Raw genomic sequence first — 21718 nt, forward strand, 5'->3', positions numbered from 1 at the left:
ACAAGTATGCGAAAAATGCGAAAGTTCGAGCCAGATGAGGGCAAATACCAGACCTAACCCAGACATAACCGGCGTTATCCTCTAAAATATTAATCGGACGCAGGTTTAATTGACTGTTTCAGTGTGGTACCACTTTACTACGTGCTCCAAGCCAGACAAAGTCCAGGATCTGGCCAACAAATGTGCCAAAAATGCGAAAGTACGAGCCAGATGAGGGCAAATACCAGACCTAACCCAGACATAACCAGCGTTATTCTCTAAAATGTTATTCGCAACCAGATTTAATTTACTGTTTCGGTTTGGTACCACATTATTACGTGGTCCAAACCAGAAAAAGCCCAGGATCTGGCCAACAAGTATGCGAAAAACTCGGAGGTATGTGCCAGATGATAGCAAATACCAGAACTAACCCAGACATAACCAGCGTTATCCTATAAAATATTATTCGCAACCAGATTTAATTGACTGTTTCGGTTTGGTACCGCACTACTACGTGGTCTAAGCCAGAAAAAGGCCAGGATCGGGCCAAAAAGAATGCGGAAAATGCGAAAGAACGAGCCAGATGAGGGCAAATCCCAGACCTAACCCAGACATAACCGGCGTTATCCTCTAAAATATTAATCGGACGCAGGTTTAATTGACTGTTTCAGTGTGGTACCACTTTACTACGTGCTCCCAGCCAGACAAAGGCCAGGATCTGGCCAACAAGTATGCGAAAAATGCGAAAGTTCGAGCCAGATGAGGGCAAATACCAGACCTAACCCAGACATTACCGGCGTTAACCTCTAAAATATTAATCGGACCCAGGTTTAATTGACTGTTTCAGTGTGGTACCACATGACTACGTGATCCAAACCAGAAAAAGCCCAGGATCTGGCCAACAAGTGTGCGAAAAATGCGAAAGTACGAGCCAGATGTGGACAAATCCCAGACCTACCCGAGACATAACCGGCGTTATCCTCTAAAATATTAATCGGACCCAGGTTTAATTGACTGTTTCAGTGTGGTACCACATTACTACATGGTCCAAGCCAGAAAAAGTCCAGGATCTGGCCAACAAGTATGCGAAAAATGCGAAAGTACGAGCCAGATGAGGGCAAATACCAGACCCAACCCAGACATAACCGGCGTTATCCTCTAAAATATTAATCGCAACCAGGTTTAATTGACTGTTGTAGTGTGGTCCCACATTACTACGTGGTCCAAGCCAGAAAAAGCCCAGGATCTGGCCAACAAGTATGCGAAAAATGCGAAAGTACGAGCCAGATGAGGGCAAATACCAGACCTAACCCAGACATAACCGGCGTTATCCTCTAAAATATTAATCGGACGCAGGTTTAATTGACTGTTTCAGTGTGGTACCACTTTACTACGTGCTCCAAGCCAGACAAAGGCCAGGATCTGGCCAACAAGTATGCGAAAAATGCGAAAGTTCGAGACATATGAGGGCACATACCAGACCTAACCCAGACATTACCGGCGTTATCCTCCAAAATAGTAATCGCAACAAGGTTTAATTGACGGTTTCGGTGTGGTACCGCGTTACTACGTGATCCAAACCAGAAAAAAGCCAGGATCTGGCCAACAAGTATGCGAAAAATGCGAAAGTACGAGCCAGATGAGGGCAAATACCAGACCTAACCCAGACATAACCGGCGTTATCCTCTAAAATATTAATCGGATGCAGGTTTAATTGACTGTTTCAGTGTGGTACCACTTTACTACGAGCTCCAAGCCAGACAAAGGCCAGGATCTGGCCAACAAGTATGCGGAAAATGCGAAAGTTCGAGACATATGAGGGCACATACCAGACCTAACCCAGACATTATCGGCGTTATCCTCCAAAATAGTAATCGCAACAAGGTTTAATTGACGGTTTCGGTGTGGTACCGCGTTACTACGTGCTCCAAGCCAGACAAAGGCCAGGATCTGGCCAACAAGTATGCGAAAAATGCGAAAGTTCGAGCCAGATGAGGGCAAATACCAGACCTAACCCAGACATAACCGGCGTTATCCTCTAAAATATTAATGGGACGCAGGTTTAATTGACTGTTTCAGTGTGGTACCACTTTACTACGTGCTCCAAGCCAGACAAAGTCCAGGATCTGGCCAACAAATATGCCAAAAATGCGAAAGTACGAGCCAGATGAGGGCAAATACCTGACCTAACCGAGATATAACCGGCGTTATTCTCTAAAATATTAATCGCAACCAGGTTTAACTGACTGTTTCCGTGTGGAACCGCGTTACTACGTGATCCAAACCAGAAAAAAGCCAGGATCTGGCCAACAAGTATGCGAAAAATGCGAAAGTACGAGCCAGATGAGGGCAAATACCAGACCTAACCCAGACATAACCAGCGTTATTCTCTAAAATGTTATTCGCAACCAGATTTAATTTACTGTTTCGGTTTGGTACCACATTATTACGTGGTCCAAACCAGAAAAAGCCCAGGATCTGGCCAACAAGTATGCGAAAAACTCGGAGGTATGTGCCAGATGATAGCAAATACCAGAACTAACCCAGCCATAACCAGCGTCATCCTATAAAATATTATTCGCAACCAGATTTAATTGACTGTTTCGGTTTGGTACCGCACTACTACGTGGTCTAAGCCAGAAAAAGGCCAGGATCTGGCCAAAAAGAATGCGGAAAATGCGAAAGTACGAGCCAGATGAGGGCAAATCCCAGACCTAACCCAGACATTACCGGCGTTAACCTCTAAAATATTAATCGGACCCAGGTTTAATTGACTGTTTCAGTGTGGTACCACATGACTACGTGATCCAAACCAGAAAAAGCCCAGGATCTGGCCAACAAGTGTGCGAAAAATGCGAAAGTGCGAGCCAGATGAGGGCAAATACCTGACCTAACCGAGATATAACCGGCGTTATTCTCTAAAATATTAATCGCAACCAGGTTTAATTGACTGTTTCGGTGTGGTACCGCGTTACTACGTGATCCAAACCAGAAAAAAGCCAGGATCTGGCCAACAAGTATGCGAAAAATGCGAAAGTACGAGCCAGATGAGGGCATATACCAGACCTAACCTAGACATAACCGGCGTTATCCTCTAAAATATTAATCGGAACCAGGTTTAATTGACTGTTTCGGTGTGGAACCACATTACTACGGGATCCAAGCCAGAAAAATCCCAGGATCTGGCCAACAACTATGCGAAAAACGCGAAAGTACGTACTAGATGAGGGCTAATACCAGACCTAACCCAGACATAACCGGCGATATCCTCCAAAATAGTAATCGCAACCAGGTTTAATTGACAGTTTCGGTGTGGTACCGCGTTACTACGTGATCCAAACCAGAAAAAAGCCAGGATCTGGCCAACAACTATGCGAAAAATGCGAAAGTACGAGCCAGATGTGTGCAAATACCAGACCTAACCCTGACGTAACCGGCGTTATCCTTCAAAATAGTAATCGCAACCAGTTTTAATTGACAGTTTCGGTGTGGTACCGCGTTACTACGTGATCCAAACCAGAAAAAAGCCAGGATCTGGCCAACAAGTATGCGAAAAATGCGAAAGTACGAGCCAGATAAGGGCAAATACCAGACCTAACCCAGACATAACCGGCGTTATACTCCAAAATAGTTATCGCAACCAGGATTAATTGACCGTTTCGGTGTGGCATCGCGCTACTACGTGATCCAAACCAGAAAAAGGCCGGGATCTGGCCAACAAGTATGCGAAAAATGCGAAGATACGAGCCAGATGATGGCAAATACCAGACCTAACCCAGACATAACCGGCGTCATCCTCTAAAATATTAATCGGACACAGGTTTAATTGACTGTTTCAGTGTGGTACCGCGTTACTACGTGACCCAAACCAGAAAAAGGCCAGGACCTGGCCAAAAAGTATGCGAAAAATGCGGAAGTACGAGCCAGATGATTGCTAATACCAGAACTAACTCAAACGTAACCAGCGTTATCCTCCAAACTGTTAATCGGAACCAGCTTTTATTAACTGTTTCAGTGTGATACCACAGTACTACGTGATCCAAGCCAGAAAAAACCCGGGATCTGCCCAACAAGTATGCGAAAAACGAGAAAGTATGAGCCAGATGGTTGCAAATACCAGAACTAACCCAGACATAACCAGCGTTATCCTCCAAAATATTAATCGCAAAAAGGTTTAGTTGACTGTTTCGGTGTGGTACCGCATTACTACGTGATCCAAACCAGAAATATCCCAGGATCTGGCCAACAATTATGCGAAAAATGCGAAAGTATGTGCCTGGCGATTGCAAATACCAGAACTGACCCAAGCATAACCAGCGTTATCCTCCAAAATATTAATCGCAACCAGGTTTAATTGACCGTTTCGGTGTGGAACCACATTACTACGGGATCCAAACCTGAAGAAACCCAGGATCTGGCCAACAAGTATGCGAAAAACGCGAAAGTATGAGCCAGATGATTGTAAATACCAGAGCTAACCGAGACATAACCGGCGTTATCCTGTAAAATATTAATCGCAACCAGGGTTTGTTTGACTGTTTCGGTGTGGTACCGCATTACTACGTGATGCAAACCAGAAATATCCCAGGATCTGGCCAACAAGTATGCGAAAAATGCGAAAGTATGTGCCTGATGATTGCAAATACCAGAACTAACCCAAACATAACCAGCGTTATCCTCCAAAATATTAATCGCAACCTGGTTTAATAGACTGTTTCGATGTGGGACCACATTACGAAGGGGTCCAAGCCACAAAACACCCGAGTTCTGGCCAACAAGTACATGAAAATTGCGAAAGTATGAGCCAGATGAGGGCAAATACCAGACCTAACCCAGACATAACCGGCGTTATCCTCTAAAATATTATTCGAAACCAGGTTTAATTGACAGTTTCAGTGTGGTACCACATTACTACGTGGTCCATGCCAGAAGGAAGCCAGGATCTGCCCAACAAGTATGCGAAAAACGAGAAAGTATGAGCCAGAAGATTGCAAATACCGGAACTAACCCAGACATAACCAGCGTTATCCTCTAAAATATTATTCGCAACCAGGGTAGTTGACTGTTTCGGTGTGGTACCACATTACTACGTGGTCCAAGCCAGAAAAAGGCCAGGATCTGGCCAGAAAGTATGCGAGAAATGCGAAGGTACGAGCCAGATGATTGCAAATCCCAAACCTAACCGAGACATAACCGGCGTTAACCTCTAAAATATTAATCGCAACCAGGTTAAATTGACTGTTTCGATGTGGAATCACATTACGACGGGGTCCAAGCCACAAAACACCCGAGATCTGGCCAACAAGTACATGAAAATTGCGAAAGTATGAGCCAGATGAGGGCAAATACCAGACCTAACCCAGACATAACCGGCGTTATCCTCTAAAATATTAATCGGACGCAGGTTTAATTGACTGTTTCAGTGTGGTACCACTTTACTACGTACTGCAAGCCAGAAAAAGTCCAGGATCTGGCCAACTAGTGTGCGAAAAATCCGAAAGTACGAGCCAGATGAGGGCAAATACCAGACATACCCCAGACATAACCGGCGTTATCCTCCAAAATAGTAATCGCAACAAGGTTTAATTGACTGTTTCGGTGTGGTACCGCGTTACTACGTGATCCAAACCAGAAAAAAGCCAGGATCTGGCCAACAAGTATGCGAAAAATGCGAAAGTACGAGCCAGATGAGGGCAAATACCAGACCTAACCCAGACATAACCGGCGTTATCCTCTAAAATGTTAATCGGACGCAGGTTTAATTGACTGTTTCAGTGTGGTACCACTTTACTACGTGCTGCAAGCCAGACAAAGGCCAGGATCCGGCCAACAAGAATGCGAAAAATGCGAAAGTACGAGCCAGATGTGGACAAATCCCAGACCTACCCGAGACATAACCGGCGTTATCCTCTAAAATATTAATCGGACGCAGGTTTAATTGACTGTTTTAGTGCGGTACCACATTACTACGTGGTCCAAGCCAGAAAAAGTCCATGATCTGGCCAACAAGTATGCGAAAAATGCGAAAGTACGAGCCAGATGAGGGCAAATACCAGACCCAACCCAGACATAACCGGCGTTATCCTCTAAAATATTAATCGCAACCAGGTTTAATTGACTGTCTTAGTGTGGTCCCACATTACTACGTGGTCCAAGCCAGAAAAAGCCCAGGATCTGGCCAACAAGTATGCCAAAAATGCGAAAGTACGAGCCAGATGAGGGCAAATACCAGACCTACCAGAGACATTACCGGCGTTATCCTCTAAAATATTAATCGGAACCTGGTTTAATTGACTGTTTCGGTGAGGTACCACTTTGCTACGTGGTCCAAGCCAGAAGAAGGCCAGGATCTGTCCAACAAGTATGCGAAAAACTCGAAGGTATGTGCCAGATGATAGCAAATACCAGAACTAACCCAGACATAACCAGCGTTATCCTATAAAATACTTATCGGAACCAGGTTCTACTGACTGTTTCAGTGTGGTACCACATTACTACGTGATCCAAACCAGAAAAAGCCCAGGATCTGGCCAACAACTACGCGAAAACGCGAAAGTACGAGCCAGATGAGGGCAAATACCAGACCTACCCCAGACATAACCGGCGTTATCCTCCAAAATAGTAATCGCAACCAGGTTTAATTGACTGTTTCGGTGTGATACCGCGTTACTACGTGATCCAAACCAGAAAAAAGCCAGGATCTGGCCAACAAGTATGCGAAAAATGCGAAAGTACGAGCCAGATGGGGGCAAATACCAGACCTAACCCAGACATAACCGGCGTTATCCTCTAAAATATTTATCGGACCCAGGTTTAATTGACTGTTTCAGTGTGGTACCACTTTACTACGTGCTCCAAGCCAGACAAAGGCCAGGATCTGGCCACCAAGTATGCGAAAAATGGGAAAGTTCGAGCCAGATGAGGGCAAATACCAGACCTAACCCAGACTTAACAGGCGTTATTCTCTAAAATATTAAACGGACCTAGGTTTAATTGACTGTTTCAGTGTGGTACCACTTTACTACGTGGTTCAAGCCAGAAAAAGGCCAGGATCTGGCCAACAAGTATGCGAAAAATGTGAAAGTACGAGCTTAATGAGGGCAAATACCAGACCTAACCCAGACATTACCGGCGTTATCCTCTAAAATATTAATCGCAGCCAGGTTTAGTTGACCGTTTCGGTGTGGAACCACATTACTACGGGATCCAAACCTGAAGAAACCCAGGATCTGGCCAACAAGTATGCGATAAATGCGAAAGTACGAGCCAGATGAGTGCAAATACCAGACCTAACCCAGACGTAACCGGCGTTATCCTCCAAAATAGTAATCGCAACGAGGTTTAATTGACAGTTTCGGTGTGGTACCGCGTTACTACGTGATCCAAACCAGAAAAAAGCCAGGATCTGGCCAACAAGTATGCGAAAAATGCGAAAGTACGAGCCAGATGTGGACAAATCCCAGACCTACCCGAGACATAACCGGCGTTATCCTCTAAAATATTAATCGGACCCTGGTTTAATTGACTGTTTCAGTGCGATACCACATTACTACGTGGTCCAAGCCAGAAAAAGTCCAGGATCTGGCCAACAAGTATGCCAAAAATGCGAAAGTACGAGCCAGATGAGGGCATATACCAGACCTAACCGAGACATAACCGGCGTTATTCTCTAAAATATTAATCGCAACCAGGTTTAACTGTCTGTTTCGGTGTGGAACCACATTACTACGGGATCCAAACATGAAAAAGCCCAGGATCTGGCCAACAACTATGCGAAAAACGCGAATGTTTGAGCCAAATGATTGCAAATACCAGAACTATCCCCGACATAACCAGCGTTATCCTCTAAAATATTATTCGCAACCAGATTTAATTGACTGTTTCGGTTTGGTAACACATTATTACGTGGTCCAAGCCAGAAAAAGGCCAGGATCTGGCCAAAAAGAATGCGAAAAATGCGAAAGTACGTGCCAGATGTGGACAAATTCCAGACCTACCCGAGACATAACCGGCGTTATCCTCTAAAATATTAATCGCAACCAGGTTTAATTGACTGTTTCAGTGTGGTACCACATTACTACGTGATCTAAACCAGAAAAAGCCCAGGATCTGGCCAACAAGTATGCGAAAAACTCGAAGGTATGTGCCAGATGGTAGCAAATACCAGAACTAACCCAGACATAACCAGCGTTATCCTCTAAAATACTTACCGGAACCAGCTTCTACTGACTGTTTCAGTGTGGTACCACATTACTACGTGATCCAAACCAGAAAAAGCCCAAGATCTGGCCAACAAGTATGCGAAAAATGCGAAAGTACGAGCCAGATGAGGGCAAATACCAGACCTAACCCAGATATAACCTGCGTTATCCTCAAAAATATTAATCGCAACCAGCTTTAATTGACTGTTTCTGTGTGGAACCACATTACTACGGGATCCAAGCCAGAAAAATCCCAGGATCTGGCCAACAAGTATGCGAAAAATGCGAAAGTACGAGCCACATGACGGCAAATCCCAGACCTACCCGAGACATAACCGGCGTTATCCTCTAAAATATTAATCGGACCCAGGTTTAATTGACTCATTCGGTGTGGAACCACATTACTACGGGATCCAAGCCAGGAAAATCCCAGGATATGGCCAACAACTATGCGAAAAACGCGAAAGTACGTGCCAGATGAGGGCAAATACCAGACCTAACCCAGACATAACCGGCGTTATACTCCAAAATAGTTATCGCAACCAGGTTTAATTGACTGTTTCGGTGTGGCACCGCGTTACTACGTGATCCAAACAAGAAAAAGGCCAGGATCTGGCCAACAAGTATGCGAAAAATGCGAAGGTACGAGCCAGATGAGGGCACATACCAGACCTAACCCAGACATAACCGGCGTTATCCTCTAAAATATTACTCGGACCCAGGTTTGATTGACTGTTTCCGTGTGGTACCACATTACTACGTGATCCAAACCAGAAAAAGCCCAGGATCAGGCCAACAAGTATGCGAAAAACTCGAAGGTATGTGCCAGATGATGGCAAATACGAGAACTAACCCAGGCATAACCAGCGTTATCCTCTAAAATACTTACCGGAACCAGCTTCTACTGACTGTTTCATTGTGGTACCACATTACTACGTGATCCACACCAGAAAAAGCCCAGGATCTGGCCAACAAGTATGCGAAAGGCGCGAAAGTATGAGCCAGATGATAGCAAATACCAGAACTAACCCAGACGTAACCAGCGATATCCTCTAAAATACTTATCGGAACCACCTTCTACTGACTGTTTCAGTGTGGTACCACATTACTACGTGATCCACACCAGAAAAAGCCCAGGATCTGGCAAACAAGTATGCGAAAAACGCGAAAGTACGAGCCAGATGAGGACAAATCCCAGACCTACCCGAGACATAACGGGCGTTATCCTCTAAAATATTAATCGCAACCAGTTTAATTTACTGTTTCGGTGTGGAACCTCATTACAACGGGATCCCGACCAGAAAAAGCCCAGGATCTGGCCAACAAGTATCCGAAAAACGCAAAAGTATGTGCCAGATGATAGCAAATACCAGAACTAACCCAGACATAACCAGCGTTATCCTCTAAAATACTTATCGGAACCAGCTTCTACTGACTGTTTCAGTGTGGTACCACATTACTACGTGATCCAAACCAGAAAAAGGCCAGGATCTGGCCAACATGTATGCGAAAAACTCGAAGGTATGTGCCAGATGTTGGTAAATACCAGAACTAACCCAGGCATAACCAGCGTTATCCTCTAAAATACTTATCGGAACCAGCTTCTACTGACTGTTTCAGTGTGGTACCACATTACTACGTGATCCACACCAGAAAAAGCCCAGGATCTGGCCAACAAGTATGCGAAAAACGCGAAAGTATGTGCCAGATGATAGCAAATACCAGAACTAACCCAGACATAACCAGCGTTATCCTCTAAAATACTTATCGGAACCAGCTTCTATTGACTGTTTCAGTGTGGTACCACATTACTACGTGATCCAAACCAGAAAAAGGCCAGGATCTGGCCAACAAGTACGCGGAAAATGCGAAGGTACGAGCCAGATGAGGGCACATACCAGACCTAACCCAGACATAACGGGCGTTATCCTCTAAAATATTAATCGGACCCAGGTTTAATTGACTGTTTCCGTGTGGTACCACATTACTACGTGATCCAAACCAGAAAAAGCCCAGGATCAGGCCAACAAGTATGCGAAAAACTCGAAGGTATGTGCCAGATGATGGCAAATACCAGAACTAACCCAGGCATAACCAGCGTTATCCTCTAAAATACTTATCGGAACTAGCTTCTACTGACTGTTTCAGTGTGGAACCACATTACTACGTGATCCACACCTGAAAAAGCCCAGGATCTGGCGAACAAGTATGCGAAAAACGCGAAAGTATGTGCCAGATGATAGCAAATACCAGAACTAACCCAGACATAACCAGCGTTATCCTCTAAAATACGTATCGGAACCAGCTTCTATTGACTGTTTCAGTGTGGTACCACATTAGTACGTGATCCAAACCAGAAAAGGGCCAGGATCTGGCCAACAAGTGTGCGAAAAACGCGAAACTATGACCCAGATGATTGCAAATACCAGAACTGACACAGACATAACCATCGTCATCCTCTAAAATACTAATCGGAACCAGCTTTTACTGACTGTTTCAGTGTGGTACCACATTACTACGTGATCCACACCAGAAAATGCCCAGGATCTGGCCAACAAGTATGCGAAAAACGCGAAAGTACGAGCCAGATGAGGACAAATCCCAGACCTACCCGAGACATAACGGGCGTTATCCTCTAAAATATTAATCGCAACCAGTTTAATTTACTGTTTCGGTGTGGAACCTCATTACAACGGGATCCAGACCAGAAAAAACCCAGGATCTGGCCAACAAGTATGCGAAAAACGCGAAAGTATGAGCCAGATGATTGCAAATACCAGAACTAACAGAGACATAACCAGCGTTATCCTCTAAAATACTAATCGGAACCAGCTTTTATTGACTGTTTCAGTCTGGTACCACATTACTACGGGATCCAAACCAGAAAAATCCCAGGATCTGGCCAGCAACTATGCGAAAAACGCGAAAGGACGAGCTAGATGAGGGCAAATACCAGACCTAACCGAGACATAACCGGCGGTATCCTCTAAAATATTAATCGCAACCAGGTTTAATTGACTCTTTTAGTGTGGTCCCACATTACTACTTGGTCCAAGCCAGAAAAAGGCCAGGATCTGGCCAAGTATGCGAAAAATGCGAAAGTTCGAGCCAGATGAGGGCAAATACCAGACCTAACCCAGACATAACCGGCGTTATCCTCTAAAATATTAATCGGACCCAGGTTTAATTGACTGTTTCCGTGTGGTACCACATAACTACGTGATCCAAACCAGAAAAAGCCCAGGACCAGGCCAACAAGTATGCGAAAAACTCGAAGGTATGTGCCAGATGATGGCAAATACCAGAACTAACCCAGACATAACCAGCGTTATCCTCTAAAATACTTATCGGAACCAGCTTCTACTGACTGTTTCAGTGTGGTACCACATTACTACGTGATCCACACCAGAAAAAGCCCAGGATCTGGCCAACAAGTATGCGAAAAACGCGAAAGTATGTGCCAGATGATAGCAAATACCAGAACTAACCCAGACATAACCAGCGATATCCCCTAAAATACTAATCGGAACCAGCTTTTATTGACAGTGTGGTACCACATTACTTCGTGGTCCAAACCAGAAAAAGGCCAGGATCTGGCCAAAAAGTATGCGAAAAATGCGAAAGTACGAGCCAGATGATTGCTAATACCAGAAATAAACTCAAACGTAACCAGCGTTATCCTCCAAACTATTAATCGGTACCAGCTTTTATTAACTGTTTCTGTGTGATACCACAGTACTTCGTGGTCCAAACCAGAAAAAGGCCAGGATCTGCCCAACAATTATGCGAAAAATGCGAAAGTATGTGCCTGGCGATTGCAAATACCAGAACTGACCCAAGCGTAACCAGCGTTATCCTCCAAAATATTAATCGCAACCAGGTTTAATTGACCGTTTCGGTGTGGAACCACATTACTACGTGGTCCAAGCCAGAAAAAGGCCAGGATCTGAACAACAGGTATGCGAAAAATGCGAAAGTATGAGCCAGAAGATTGCAAATACCGGAACTAACCCAGACATAACCAGCGTTATCCTCTAAAATATTATTCGCAACCAGGGTTAATTGACTGTTTCGGTGTGGTACCACATTACTACGTGGTCCAAGCCAGAAAAAGGCCAGGATCTGGCCAGAAAGTATGCGAGAAATGCGAAAGTACGAGCCAGATGATTGCAAATCCCAAACCTAAGAGAGACATAACCGGCGTTAACCTCTAAAATATTAATCGCAACCAGGTTTAATTGACTGTTTCGATGCGGAATCACATTACGACGGGGTCCAAGCCACAAAACACCCGAGATCTGGCCAACAAGTACATGAAAATTGCGAAAGTATGAGCCAGATGAGGGCAAATACCAGACCTAACCCAGAAATAACCGGCGTTATCCTCTAAAATATTATTCGAAACCAGGTTTAATTGACAGTTTCAGTGTGGTACCACATGACTACGTGGTCGAAGCCAGAAGGAAGCCAGGATCTGCCCAACAAGTATGCGAAAAACGCGAAAGTACGAGCCAGATGATTGCTAATACCAGAACTAACACAAACGTAACCAGCGTTATCCTCCAAACTATTAATCGGAACCAGCTTTTATTGTCTGTTTCAGTGTGATACCACATTACTACGTGATCCAAACCAGAAAAAACCCGGGATCTGCCCAACAAGTATGCGAAAAACGCGAAAGTATGAGCCAGAAGATTGCAAATACCGGAACTAACCCAGACATAACCAGCGTTATCCTCTAAAATATTATTCGCAACCAGGGTTAATTGACTGTTTCGGTGTGGTACCGCATTACTACGTGGTCCAAGCCAGAAAAAGGCCAGGATCTGAACAACAGGTATGCGAAAAATGCGAAAGTACGAGCCAGATGATTGCAAATCCCAAACCTAACCGAGACATAACCGGCGTTAACCTCTAAAATATTAATCGCAACCAGGTTTGATTGACTGTTTCGGTGTGGTACCGCATTACTACGTGGTCCAAACCAGAAAAAGGCCAGGATCTGAACAACAGGTATGCGAAAAATGCGAAAGTACGAGCCAGATGATTGCTAATACCAGAACTAACCCAAACGTAACCAGCGTTATCCTCCAAACTATTAATCGGAACCAGCTTTTATTGACTGTTTCAGTGTGATACCACATTACTACGTGATCCAAACCAGGAAAAACCCGGGATCTGCCCAACAAGTATGCGAAAAACGCGAAAGTATGAGCCAGATGATTGCAAATACCAGAACTAACCCAGACATAACCAGCGATATCCACTAAAATACTAATCGGAACCAGCTTTTATTGACAGTGTGGTACCACATTACTTCGTGGTCCAAACCAGAAAAAGGCCAGGATCTGGCCAAAAAGTATGCGAAAAATGCGAAAGTACGAGCCAGATGATTGCTAATACCAGAACTAACTCAAACGTAACCAGCGTTATCCTCCAAACTATTAATCGGAACCAGCTTTTATTAACTGTTTCTGTGTGATACCACAGTACTACGTGATCCAAACCAGAAAAAACCCGGGATCTGCCCAACAAGTATGCGAAAAACGAGAAAGAATGAGCCAGATGGTTGCAAATACCAGAACTAACCCAGACATAAACAGCGTTATCCTCCAAAATATTAATCGCAAAAAGGTTTAGTTGACTGTTTCGGTGTGGTACCGCATTACTACGTGATCCAAACCAGAAATATCCCAGGATCTGGCCAACAATTATGCGAAAAATGCGAAAGTATGTGCCTGGCGATTGCAAATACCGGATCTAACCCAGACATAACCAGCGTTATCCTCCAAAATATTAATCGCAACCAGGTTTAATTGACCGTTTCGGTGTGGAACCACATTACTACGTGGTCCAAGCCAGAAAAAGGCCAGGATCTGGCCAGAAAGTATGCGAGAAATGCGAAAGTACGAGCCAGATGATTGCAAATCCCAAACCTAACCGAGACATAACCGGCGTTAACCTCTAAAATATTAATCGCAACCAGGTTTGATTGACTGTTTCGGTGTGGTACCGCATTACTACGTGGTCCAAGCCAGAAAAAGGCCAGGATCTGAACAACAGGTATGCGAAAAATGCGAAAGTACTAGCCAGATGATTGCTAATACCAGAACTAACCCAAACGTAACCAGCGTTATCCTCCAAACTATTAATCGGAACCAGCTTTTATTGACTGTTTCAGTGTGATACCACATTACTACGTGATCCAAACCAGGAAAAACCCGGGATCTGCCCAACAAGTATGCGAAAAACGCGAAAGTATAAGCCAGTTAATTGCAAATACCAGACCTAACCTAGACATAACCGGCGTTATCCTCTAAAATATTAATCGCAACCAGGTATAACTGACTGTTTCGGTGTGGCACCACATTACTACTTGGTCCAAGCCGGAAAAAGGCCAGGATCTGGCCAACAAGTATGCGAAAAGTGCGAAAGTACGAGCCAGATGAGGGGATATCCCAGACCTAACCGAGACATAACCGGCGTTATTCTCTAAAATATTAATCGCTACCGGCTTTAATTGACTGTTTCGGTGTGGTACCGCATTACTACGTGATCCAAACCAGAAAGAGGCCAGGATCTGGCCAACAAGTATGCGAAAAATGCGAAAGTTCGAGCCAGATGAGGGCAAATACCAGACCTAACCAAGACGTAACCGGCGTTATCCTCTAAAATATTAATCGCAAAAAGGTTTAGTTGACTGTTTCGGTGTGGTACCGCATTACTACGTGATCCAAACCAGAAATATCCCAGGATCTGGCCAACAAGTATGCGAAAAATGCGAAAGTATGTGCCTGGCGATTGCAAACACCAGAACAAACCCAAGCATAACCAGCGTTATCCTCCAAAATATTAATCGCAACCGGGTTTAATTGTCTGTTTCGGCGTGGAACCACATTACTACGTGATCCAAACCTGAAGAAACCCAGGATCTGGCCAACAAGTATGCGAAAAATGCGAAAGTACGAGCCAGATGTGTGCAAATACCAGACCTAACCCAGACGTAACCGGCGTTATCCTCCAAAATATTAATCGCAAAAAGGTTTAGTTGACTGTTTCAGTGTGGTACCGCATCACTACGTGATCCAAACCAGAAATATCCCAGGATCTGGCCAACAAGTGTGCGTAATACGCGAAAGTATGAGCCAGATGTGTGCAAATACCAGACCTAACCCAGACGTAACCGGCGTTATCCTTCAAAATAGTAATCGCAACCAGTTTTAATTGACAGTTTCGGTGTGGTACCGCGTTACTACGTGATCCAAACCAGAAAAAAGCCAGGATCTGGCCAACAAGTATGCGAAAAATGCGAAAGTACGAGCCAGATAAGGGCAAATACCAGACCTAACCCAGACATAACCGGCGTTATCCTCTAAAATATTAATCGGACACAGGTTTAATTGACTGTTTCAGTGTGGTACCGCGTTACTACGTGACCCAAACCAGAAAAAAGCCAGGATCTGGCCAACAAGTATGCGAAAAATGCGAAAGTACGAGCCAGATGAGGGCAAATACCAGACCTAACCCAGACATAACCGGCGTTATCTTCTAAAATATTAATCGGACCCAGGTTTAATTGACTGTTTCAGTGTGGTACCACTTTACTACGTGCTCCAAGCCAGACAAAGGCCAGGATCTGGCCAACAAGTATGCGAAAAATGCGAAAGTTCGAGCCAGATGAGGGCAAATACCAGACCTAACCGAGACATAACCGGCGGTATCCTCTAAAATATTAATCGCAACCAGGTTTAATTGACTCTTTTAGTGTGGTCCCACATTACTACTTGGTCCAAGCCAGAAAAAGGCCAGGATCTGGCCAAGTATGCGATAAATGCGAAAGTTCGAGCCAGATGAGGGCAAATACCAGGCCTAACCCAGACATAACCGGCGTTATCCTCTAAAATATTAATCGGACCCAGGTTTAATTGACTGTTTCAGTCTGGTTCCACTTTACTACGTGCTCCAAGCCAGACAAAGGCCAGGATCTGGCCAACAAGTATGCGAAAAATGCGAAAGTTCGAGCCAGATGAGGGCAAATACCAGACCTAACCGAGACATAACCGGCGGTATCCTCTAAAATATTAATCGCAACCAGGTTTAATTGACTCTCTTAGTGTGGTCCCACATTACTACTTGGTCCAAGCCAGAAAAAGGCCAGGATCTGGCCAAGTATGCGAAAAATGCGGAAGTTCGAGCCAGATGAGGGCAAATACCAGACCTAACCCAGACATAACCGGCGTTATCCTCTAAAATATTAATCGGACCCAGGTTTAATTGACTGTTTCAGTGTGGTACCACATTACTACGTGATCCACACCAGAAAAAGCCCAGGATCTGGCCAACAAGTATGCGAAAAACGCGAAAGTATGTGCCAGATGATCGCAAATACCAGAACTAACCCAGACATAACCAGCGATATCCTCTAAAATACTAATCGGAACCAGCTTTTATTGACAGTGTGGTACCACATTACTTCGTGGTCCAAACCAGAAAAAGGCCAGGATCTGGCCAAAAAGTATGCGAAAAATGCGAAAGTACGAGCCAGATGATTGCTAATACCAGAACTAACTCAAACGTAACCAGCGTTATCCTCCAAACTATTAATCGGAACCAGCTTTTATTAACTGTTTCTGTGTGATACCACAGTACTACGTGATCCAAACCAGAAAAAACCCGGGATCTGCCCAACAAGTATGCGAAAACCGAGAAAGAATGAGCCAGATGGTTGCAAATACCAGAACTAACCCAGACATAAACAGCGTTATCCTCCAAAATATTAATCGCAAAAAGGTTTAGTTGACTGTTTCGGTGTGGTACCGCATTACTACGTGATCCAAACCAGAAATATCCCAGGATCTGGCCAACAATTATGCGAAAAATGCGAAAGTATGTGCCTGGCGATTGCAAATACCAGAACTGACCCAAGCGTAACCAGCGTTATCCTCCAAAATATTAATCGCAACCAGGTTTAATTGACCGTTTCGGTGTGGAACCACATTACTACGGGATCCAAATCTGAAGAAACCCAGGATCTGGCCAACAAGTATGCGAAAAATGCGAAAGTCCGAGCCAGATGAGGGCAAATACCAGACCTAACCAAGACGTAACCGGCGTTATCGTCTAAAATATTAATCGCAAAAAGGTTTAGTTGACTGTTTCAGTGTGGTACCGCATTACTACGTGATCGAAACCAGAAATATCCCAGGATCTGGCCAACAAGTGTGCGTAATACGCGAAAGTATGAGCCAGATGATTGCTAATACCAGAACTAACACAAACGTAACCAGCGTTATCCTCCAAACTATTAATCGGAACCAGCTTTTATTGTCTGTTTCAGTGTGATACCACATTACTACGTGATCCAAACCAGAAAAAACCCGGGATCTGCCCAACAAGTATGCGAAAAACGCGAAAGAATGAGCCAGAAGATTGCAAATACCGGAACTAACCCAGACATAACCAGCGTTATCCTCTAAAATATTATTCGCAACCAGGGTTAATTGACTGTTTCGGTGTGGTACCACATTACTACGTGGTCCAAGCCAGAAAAAGGCCGGGATCTGGCCAAAAAGTATGCGAGAAATGCGAAAGTACGAGCCAGATGATTGCAAATCCCAAACCTAACCGAGACATAACCGGCGTTAACCTCTAAAATATTAATCGCAACCAGGTTTGATTGACTGTTTCGGTGTGGTACCGCATTACTACGTGGTCCAAGCCAGAAAAAGGCCAGGATCTGAACAACAGGTATGCGAAAAATGCGAAAGTACGAGCCAGATGATTGCTAATACCAGAACTAACCCAAACGTAACCAGCGTTATCCTCCAAACTATTAATCGGAACCAGCTTTTATTGACTGTTTCAGTGTGATACCACATTACTACGTGATCCAAACCAGGAAAAACCCGGGATCTGCCCAACAAGTATGCGAAAAACGCGAAAGTATAAGCCAGTTAATTGCAAATACCAGACCTAACCTAGACATAACCGGCGTTATCCTCTAAAATATTAATCGCAACCAGGTATAACTGACAGTTTCGGTGTGGCACCACATTACTACTTGGTCCAAGCCGGAAAAAGGCCAGGATCTGGCCAACAAGTATGCGAAAAGTGCGAAAGTACGAGCCAGATGAGGGGATATCCCAGACCTAACCGAGACATAACCGGCGTTATCCTCTAAAATATTAATCGCTACCGGCTTTAATTGACTGTTTCGGTGTGGTACCGCATTACTACGTGATCCAAACCAGAAAGAGGCCAGGATCTGGCCAACAAGTATGCGAAAAATGCGAAAGTTCGAGCCAGATGAGGGCAAATACCAGACCTAACCAAGACGTAACCGGCGTTATCCTCTAAAATATTAATCGCAAAAAGGTTTAGTTGACTGTTTCGGTGTGGTACCGCATTACTACGTGATCCAAACCAGAAATATCCCAGGATCTGGCCAACAAGTATGCGAAAAATACGAAAGTATGTGCCTGGCGATTGCAAACACCAGAACAAACCCAAGCATAACCAGCGTTATCCTCCAAAATATTAATCGCAACCGGGTTTAATTGTCTGTTTCGGTGTGGAACCACATTACTACGTGATCCAAACCTGAAGAAACCCAGGATCTGGCCAACAAGTATGCGAAAAATGCGAAAGTACGAGCCAGATGTGTGCAAATACCAGACCTAACCCAGACGTAACCGGCGTTATCCTCCAAAATATTAATCGCAAAAAGGTTTAGTTGACTGTTTCAGTGTGGTACCGCATCACTACGTGATCCAAACCAGAAATATCCCAGGATCTGGCCAACAAGTGTGCGTAATACGCGAAAGTATGAGCCAGATGTGTGCAAATACCAGACCTAACCCAGACGTAACCGGCGTTATCCTTCAAAATAGTAATCGCAACCAGTTTTAATTGACAGTTTCGGTGTGGTACCGCGTTACTACGTGATCCAAACCAGAAAAAAGCCAGGATCTGGCCAACAAGTATGCGAAAAATGCGAAAGTACGAGCCAGATAAGGGCTAATACCAGACCTAACCCAGACATAACCGGCGTTATCCTCTAAAATATTAATCGGACACAGGTTTAATTGACTGTTTCAGTGTGGTACCGCGTTACTACGTGACCCAAACCAGAAAAAAGCCAGGATCTGGCCAACAAGTATGCGAAAAATGCGAAAGTACGAGCCAGATGAGGGCAAATACCAGACCTAACCCAGACATAACCGGCGTTATCTTCTAAAATATTAATCGGACCCAGGTTTAATTGACTGTTTCAGTGTGGTACCACTTTACTACGTGCTCCAAGCCAGACAAAGGCCAGGATCTGGCCAACAAGTATGCGAAAAATGCGAAAGTTCGAGCCAGATGAGGGCAAATACCAGACCTAACCGAGACATAACCGGCGGTATCCTCTAAAATATTAATCGCAACCAGGTTTAATTGACTCTTTTAGTGTGGTCCCACATTACTACTTGGTCCAAGCCAGAAAAAGGCCAGGATCTGGCCAAGTATGCGATAAATGCGAAAGTTCGAGCCAGATGAGGGCAAATACCAGACCTAACCCAGACATAACCGGCGTTATCCTCTAAAATATTAATCGGACCCAGGTTTAATTGACTGTTTCAGTGTGGTTCCACTTTACTACGTGCTCCAAGCCAGACAAAGGCCAGGATCTGGCCAACAAGTATGCGAAAAATGCGAAAGTTCGAGCCAGATGAGGGCAAATACCAGACCTAACCGAGACATAACCGGCGGTATCCTCTAAAATATTAATCGCAACCAGGTATAATTGACTCTCTTAGTGTGGTCCCACATTACTACTTGGTCCAAGCCAGAAAAAGGCCAGGATCTGGCCAAGTATGCGAAAAATGTGGAAGTTCGAGCCAGATGAGGGCAAATACCAGACCTAACCCAGACATAACCGGCGTTATCCTCTAAAATATTAATCGGACCCAGGTTTAATTGACTGTTTCCGTGTGGTACCACATTACTACGTGATCCAAACCAGAAAAAGCCCAGGACCAGGCCAACAAGTATGCGAAAAACTCGAAGGTATGTGCCAGATGATGGCAAATACCAGAACTAACACAGACATAACCAGCGTTATCCTCTAAAATACTTATCGGAATCAGCTTCTACTGACTGTTTCAGTGTGGTACCACATTACTACGTGATCCACACCAGAAAAAGCCCAGGATCTGGCCAACAAGTATGCGAAAAACGCGAAAGTATGTGCCAGATGATAGCAAATACCAGAACTAACCCAGACATAACCAGCGATATCCTCTAAAATACTAATCGGAACCAGCTTTTATTGACAGTGTGGTACCACATTACTTCGTGGTCCAAACCAAAAAAAGGCCAGGATCTGGCCAAAAAGTATGCGAAAAATGCGAAAGTACGAGCCAGATGATTGCTAATACCAGAACTAACTCAAACGTAACCAGCGTTATCCTCCAAACTATTAATCGGAACCAGCTTTTATTAACTGTTTCTGTGTGATACCACAGTACTACGTGATCCAAACCAGAAAAAACCCGGGATCTGCCCAACAAGTATGCGAAAAACGAGAAAGAATGAGCCAGATGGTTGCAAATACCAGAACTAACCCAGACATAAACAGCGTTATCCTCCAAAATATTAATCGCAAAAAGGTTTAGTTGACTGTTTCGGTGTGGTACCGCATTACTACGTGATCCAAACCAGAAATATCCCAGGATCTGGCCAACAATTATGCGAAAAATGCGAAAGTATGTGCCTGGCGATTGCAAATACCAGAACTGACCCAAGCGTAACCAGCGTTATCCTCCAAAATATTAATCGCAACCAGGTTTAATTGACCGTTTCGGTGTGGAACCACATTACTACGGGATCCAAATCTGAAGAAACCCAGGATCTGGCCAACAAGTATGCGAAAAATGCGAAAGTTCGAGCCAGATGAGGGCAAATACCAGACCTAACCAAGACGTAACCGGCGTTATCGTCTAAAATATTAATCGCAAAAAGGTTTAGTTGACTGTTTCAGTGTGGTACCGCATTACTACGTGATCCAAACCAGAAATATCCCAGGATCTGGCCAACAAGTGTGCGTAATACGCGAAAGTATGAGCCAGATGATTGCTAATACCAGAACTAACACAAACGTAACCAGCGTTATCCTCCAAACTATTAATCGGAACCAGCTTTTATTGTCTGTTTCAGTGTGATACCACATTACTACGTGATCCAAACCAGAAAAAACCCGGGATCTGCCCAACAAGTATGCGAAAAACGCGAAAGTATGAGCCAGATGATTGCTAATACCAGAACTAACACAAACGTAACCGGCGTTATCCTCCAAAATAGTAATCGCAACCAGGTTTAATTGACAGTTTCGGTGTGGTACCGCGTTACTACGTGATCGAAACCAGAAAAAAGCCAGAATCTGGCCAACAACTATGCGAAAAATGCGAAAGTACGAGCCAGATGTGTGCCAATACCAGACCTAACCCAGACGTAACCGGCGTTATCCTTCAAAATAGTAATCGCAACCAGTTTTAATT

Source organism: Colletes latitarsis, chromosome 3 (genome assembly GCF_051014445.1).
Source record: "Colletes latitarsis isolate SP2378_abdomen chromosome 3, iyColLati1, whole genome shotgun sequence".
NCBI lineage: Eukaryota > Metazoa > Arthropoda > Insecta > Hymenoptera > Colletidae > Colletes > Colletes latitarsis.